This window comes from Octopus bimaculoides, chromosome 11 (genome assembly GCF_046866305.1).
Source record: "Octopus bimaculoides isolate indiv1 chromosome 11, ASM4686630v1, whole genome shotgun sequence".
Taxonomy (NCBI): Eukaryota; Metazoa; Mollusca; class Cephalopoda; order Octopoda; family Octopodidae; genus Octopus; species Octopus bimaculoides.
The window spans coordinates 3,651,943-3,659,442 of record NC_142938.1 but is presented as its reverse complement, the minus strand read 5'-3'; positions in this window follow the sequence as shown (position 1 = coordinate 3,659,442).

The window sequence follows — 7,500 nt, the reverse complement described above, 5'->3', positions numbered from 1 at the left end:
CAGCTTTCGGACTGTTTATTACTCCCTATTTCGTGCTTACGTATTTTTCACTCCCTACTCGATGCCGAGTATCAAAGAACAGAATGTCGCAGACCAGGTGAGAAAACTCGTTCTGAAGTCATCCAGCGATATTTCGCCATTATCGTGGCTTATTATCGATACCATGTACTCGGATTACACTAGTATATATATATAGGTGTGTATGTGTGTGTGTGTGTGTGTGTGTGTTTTGTGTGTGTGTGTGTGTGTGTGTAAGTTCAAAAAAAGAAAAACGACAAAAAATCAACAAAAAACAACAACGCGAGGACGTAATACAGATTGTGTTACTGGATACTCGGGAAAGGAAAGAAAGAGAATTTGACGTTTCGAGCGGAGCTCTTCGTCGGAAACAGGAATTTCCAAAGAACGGAAGACGAAGGAAGAAAAAATCGCCAACGATATCCACGAGGTTATATTATATATATATATATATATATATATATATATATATATATACATACACACACACAAACACACACACACACACACACACACACACACACACACACACGTTCTTACATGTAAATAAGGAGTTTATAGAGGAAAAACTCTTTATCTAAGCTGTGCAGTAGAGCGTGTTAAATGGTTTTGATAAACATATGCTATGCTCAGTGATAGGGACGTGTATGTGTGTGTATGTGTATGTATGTATGTCTGTGTGTGTGTGTGTATGTGTGAATGTATGTATGTATGAATGTATGTGTGTGTGTGTATGAGTGTGTATGCACGTATGTACGTATGAATGTTTGTGTGTGTGCATGTGTATGTATGTTTGTGTGTGTATGTATGTTTGTGTGTATGTACTATGTATTTATGTGTGTGTATGTGTGTGGAGAGAGAGCGCGCGATAGTCAAAGCGAGAGACATTATGAAAGGGCGTGGTGGGGTCGCAGAGTGAGACGGGAAGAGTTATCAGATCCTTAAATTGACATCTCCCGACCCAACACAACTGGCAAAATATTCCAAAGTTAAAAACGGGAAATGAATAGAGGCTGAATATTAATTACAAGTCCCACCTCTATTTCTAATGAGTCTTAATTAAGAACTCCACTAAAAGCTATCCATTATGTCTTTTCAATGGCCGCAACGTTACGCGTTACGGTTGACTTGCCGGGTTTGGGTGTATTGTTGTGGTGCTGCTGTTGATGATGATGGCGACGATGGTGGTTATGGTGGCGGCGTTGATGGCTGTGGCGGAGGTGGTGGTGGTGGCGTCGGTAGTGGTGGCGTTGGTGGAGGTAGTGGGTGTATTGGTATTGTGGGCGGTGGTGATTGCAGTGGTAGTGGAGAAGGCGGTGGTAGTTGTGGTGGGGTAACAGTTGTGCTGGTGGTACTGGCGATGGTGGTGGTGGTGGTGGGGGTAACAGTTGTGCTGGTGGTACTGGCGATGGTGGTGGTGGTGGTGTGGGTAACAGTTGTGCTGGTGGTACTGGCGATGGTGGTGGTGGTGGTGGTGGTGGGTAACAGTTGTGCTGGTGGTACTGGCGATGGTGGTGGTGGTGGTGGGGGTGGGGGGTAACAGTTGTGCTGGTGGTACTGGCGATGGTGGTGGTGGTGGTGGTGGTGGTGGTGTATTGTGAATGTTCTTCAGAGTGAGAGACGAGCTTTACCCCTCGGTGATAACGCGGTTATTTGAGTTTTTGCGCAGTGACTGTTGCTGTTGTTCTTCATGTCTTTGTTGTTGTAATAGTAGTTGTCGTTGGTGGTGGTGGTGGTGGTGGTGCTGGTGGTGCTGATGCCAGTGGTGGTGGTTGTGGCAACGGTGTTAGTAGTGGACTGTGGAGAAAGTAGAGAGGCTGGGGTAGTTAGTATCAAAGAAATTTCTGGTCCAACCGCCACCAGGTGACGTTTGTTAGCTGTTGATATTGTTCCTTACTGTTGCTGTTGTTGTTATCATTGTAGAACCCCACACAAATTGCTGTACCCTTCACTCGACAACACTGTTAAAAGGAGACATTGCTATTATTATTCATTAAAAAATTAAAGACCATTATTATTATCATCATCGCTGCTGTTGTTGTTGTTGTTGTTGCAGTTGTGGTTGTTTCCGTCTATCAAATCCACTCACAAGGCTTTGATCGGCCCAAGGCTGTAGGAATATGTTATGAATGTCTTTCTATTTCTTTGATTGTAAGGTGTCATTTTACGGGAGATTTGGCTGCTATTTCCTGCGTGACTACATGTGTCAAGAATTACATTATTTGTCCTTCTTCCCCTATACCTCTGCCACGACAGCTGTTTTATGCTGGACTGCAAGTATCTACATTTGCATTCCACAATTCTGCCTTCCTTTTTCATGTTCTATGAAGCTTAATTTTCAGTGAGATTTGGCTGCTATTTCTTGCAAGGCCAACGATCGCTTAAAAAAAACTTAAGTTGGTTAATTGTTTTCTATTTGGCGCTTTCTTGAGTTCGTTGACGGGGTGGGGAACGGGGTTGGTGTCGATGGCTGTGCTGAAATGTCTTCCGAATGACAAGACAGGGGCAATAGGGCAATTGTTCATATTTTTGCTGTCTCATACTTTGCCAAGTGGTGTACAAAGGGAGGGGGTAGTTGAGGGAGCATGTAAGTTCACGATCGGGTACCTGACGATTCGTTCGGGTATTCGTCACCTTTTCTTTTTTACTTTATTTGTCTGTTTATTTGTATATATATTTGTCATTGCTGAGTCACGAGTCGGGTGTGAAAAGGGGCGGCAGGGCGGGTTCTCCTTTTCGTGGTTGTCATCACCACCGTCATCACCACCTTCATCATCGGTGTTATGCTTTTAGCCCTGGGTCATGCTGATCGAGTATACCTATAGCAAAAGATGCTTCAGTTATGACCACATCGCCTTTTCTTTCAGACAAGTCAGAGGATGTTTTATCTTTAAAATTTTTACTAGACTCATCTGCTATATACTTAAGTGTGCTTTCGTGTGTGTGTGTGTGTGTGTTTATTCCCCGCCACCACTTGATAACCGTTGTTTACATCCCTTTGAGTTAGCGCTTCGGCAAAAGAGAACAATGAAATAAGTACCAGGGTAAAAAAAAAAAAAATTCATGGTGGCGATTCATTCGACTAAAATTTTTCAGGGTGGTACCCCAGTATGGCCGCAGTCTAGTGACTGAAACAAGTAAAAGATAAAAGATAAAAGATACATATATATATATATATATATATATATATATATCTATATATATATATATATATATATATATATATATATATATATATATATATATATATATATATATATATATATATATATATATATATATATATATATATATATATATATATATATATATATATATATATATATATATATATATATATATATATATATATATATATATATATATATATATATATATATATATATATATATATTTATATATTTATATATACAGGAGTGGCTGTGTTGTAAGTAGCTTGCTTACCAACCACATGGCTCTGGGTTCAGTCCCACAGTGTGGTACCTTGGGCAAGTGTCTTCTACTGTAGCCTGAAGCCAAACAATGCCTTGTGATTTGATTTGGTAGACGGAAACTGAAAGAAGCCTGTCGTGTATATATATATATATATATATATATATATATATATATATATATATATATATATATATATATATACATACATATATAGTTGGAAGTTACAAAAAAAGAAACAACAAAGCAAAAGACGAAGACGGGTGCGTAAACAACAAACAGATGTTTAACACTCAGGAAGTGAGAAAGTCTTTTATGTTTCGAGCCGATGCACTTCAACAGAAAGGAACACAGAAATAAACAAGGAGAGAAAGAAAAAAAAAGGTTTAGTGGCTAGCGATCAATTATGTATGTGTGTGTATATGTTTGTGTGTCTGTTTTTGTCCCCACCAATTCAGAAACAGGTATTTCAATTGATTAAACAATTCAATCGTCATCGTCGAGCGACGGAGATCCACTAAACGCGCGCGCGCGCGTTTAAAATGACTAATAAAAACTGAGAGGGCGCATGCGTGGATATACTTCACACACTGTTTGATAAATATACTCTCAGTCCCGCCCATGTAACAGCAGTTTCCCCGCCTTTTCTTTTGTTTTCTTTCTCTTTCTTTTTCTCTTTTTATCTTGTAGAAAGAATCCGCTGCTTTAACAACGGACTGTATTGACACCGTCCGGCTAAATCCATTTTTATTAAACGTACGCATGTGAACTTATCCACGATTTGTGTTGGTGCGTTGTGTGTGTGTGTGTGTGTGTGTGTGTGTGTGTGTGTGTGTGTGTGTGTGTGTGTGTGTGTGTGTGTGTGTGTGTGTGTGTGTGTAAGTGTAAGTGTATGTATGTGTATGCAGTAAATATGCACACACACATATATATATATTTATAAATGTATGCACGGATATGTGCGCATATATATATATATATATATACGTGTATATATGTGTGCGAATATGTGCGTGTGTGTATATGTGTGTGTGTGTGCGCGTGTGTGTGTGAGAGAGAGAGAGAGAGAAAGAGAGAGAGAGGGGGGAAGAATGAGAGAATATAAACTCTGCATGATTTTGAACAGGTCACGCTTCAGAACGTACTTGAAATAACGAGCAGGTCTCGATGGACTGGATTTGTCTGGGGCCGTTGCCAGCAGAAGCACTGCGAAGGAGGAGGAGGAAGAAGAAGAAGAAGAAGAAGAAGAAGAAGAAGAAGAAGAAGAAGAAGAAGAAGAAGAAGAAGAAGAAGCCTATAATGAAGGAAAGATGAAGGTGATGGTGGTGATGGTGATCGAGATTGTGACAGTGGTGGTAATGAGTGTGAGGGTAAGGTTGCTAGTTGTGGTGGTGGTGGTTGTGCTGATGATGGTGGAGCGATAGTCGTAATTACACTGGAGACGAGTGGTGGTGGTGGTGGTGGTAATGGTGGCAGTTCAGGTGATAGTGGCGGTAATAACGTCGATGTTCATGATGATGATGATGATGGTAGTGGTGGTGGTGGTGGTGGTGGTGGAGAGGTTGATTTTTGAAGAGTGGGAATCAAAAAGAAGAATAGAGGGGTTGGGACGGAGTAAAGAATCAGGAAGGAATTTGGAACACTTCATAAGATGAGCATGAAGAGAGTTATTCTTGGACATTCTCCATTGCTTATCACTATGGTTCCGTTACCGTTTCTTTAGAAGAAATTCGTTAATACAATTTTCTACGCACACACATAAACACACACACACACATACACACACATACACGAAAGCATACACAGCATGTGTATATGTACATATATATGTGTGTGTGTGTATGCGTATGCGTGTGTATGCATGTGTGCGTGTGTGTGTGTGTGTGTGTGTGTGTGTGTGTGTGTGTGTGTGTGTGTGTGTACACATACAAACACAAGCTCTCATATACATATACAAATACAGAGACACGAGGCATGCATTTGGTAGAATGCTCGCCTGCCACGCGAGCGGCCCGCGTTCGATTCCCGGCTAATGCATATGAAAATATTTTTTTTTTTTTTAGGCGCAGCAGTGGTTGTGTGGTAAGTAGTTTGCTTATCCTGGCGGTCGGATGCCTATCCCTCAAGGAAGCCATTACAAATTGCATCGCTAATGAGCAATGCTTTAATCGAACATTGTAAATATAATGAAATTATTATTGTATATTTAAAATTGTAAATACATAGATGAAATGGAATTAGCGGATTTCCGTCGCTTTAAAAAGATGGAATATTCTTTTGTTTCTTCAACTCATTAATTTAACGAATAAGAAGCTAACTGTATTCCTTTGGCGCATACAGCTAACGCATTTCTTAACTACAATCAGCGTCGTAGAGTGTATAACAAGACATTTGAATAACTAATACAATCCAGCTGAACCAATTTCACTCACAAGCTTTGGGTCGATCCAAGAATATGGTTAAAAAAAAAAAATTAGAAAACATTTGGCTAATGTTTCACGTAATGGAATTATAATCTGGAACTCTTGATTGGGAAGCGAACTTCTCATTTGGTTACGATATATTCCGACATACATGAAGGAGCACTCCGTCGGTTACGACGATGAGGATCCCAGCTGATACGATCAACGGAACATCCTGCTCTTGAAATTAAAGTACAAGTGGCTGAGCACTCCACAGACATGTATACCCTTAACGTAGTTCTCAGAGAGATTCGGCGTGACACAGAATACATACATACATACACACACACACACACATACATACACACACACACACATACATACATACATGCATACACACACACTCGTACTTACATACGTACCTAAGTACATATGTACGTACATACATCTTTGTGGATGATCTTAAGATTTATGCTAAAAATGTTAACAATGCCAGAAAACAAGTGGAATTAATAACAACATTTCAGCTGACAGAAATGGAATTTGGCAAGAAGAAATTTTCTTATTTAATTGCTGAACAGGGATGCTGCAAGTACTTTGGCATTGATGGAAATATGTCAGAAAAGTACTGTGAATAAAGATAGAGTGACCCAAGAATATTACACAAGACTAAGAAAAATATGGCTGTCCGAACTCTCCTCTTTCAACAAGATAATATCCCACAATGCATTTACAGTACCAGTGCTATTTCCAACATTTGGAATACTTGACTGGTCTGTAGAAGAAACCCACTCCATAGACATTAAAACCCACAAGATTCTATTATCAACTGGAAATCTCCACAGAAATGGTAATACCGATAGGCTCTACCTAAGAAGAGACAACGGAGGTAGAGGTTCGAGATTAATGCAGACAGACCCCGAATGCCGCAGAGTCTCTTTAAGGCAGTACTTGCTAAATAACAACAGGGAAAATAAATGCTCTAACTTAGTGCTGATGAGTGAAGAAAACAATATCCTGCTTGTTGGAAGTGAGCTCCTCAGGAAGTACCCTCTTCCTGATAACCTCCCATACAACGGCAATCAGCTGGACTAGCATACCTCAAAGAAGACCTGGAAGTGAAACGCTCAGCAGACTCCCTCCCAAACCGCGGACCCACAAAAACACCATGCATGGGTGTGTTTCTTGTAGACTTGAAGAAGATAGTAATATTGACTGTAACATTGAAGTGAAGCCTCTTTCTGAAGTAAAGGGCTTTTGAGTATCAACTCCCCAGCTTATGTCATGATTCTGGGAATCTGACGGAAAAAAAGATGCCTTTCCATTTTATCAAGTCTGGGAAAAAGGTGGGGGATGACGTTTATTATAAAGTCCTGTGGTATAAAGTTTTACCTTGGCTGAAGTCTAACTACCCGAACGGTAATTATGTGTGGATCCAAGATGGTTCTCCTGCTCATACAGCGAAGAAAGTTCAGAAATTCTGCGATGACAACTTCACCGACTTTTCACCTTCCAGCTTCTAGCTTTCTTCCAACCCAGACTTGAACTCCCTGGATTATGCCGTATGGGGAAAATTGGAGGAGCACTCTACCAACAGAACTTCGCATCCAAATCTTGATCATTTTAAGCAAATTCTGAGGGAAGAGTG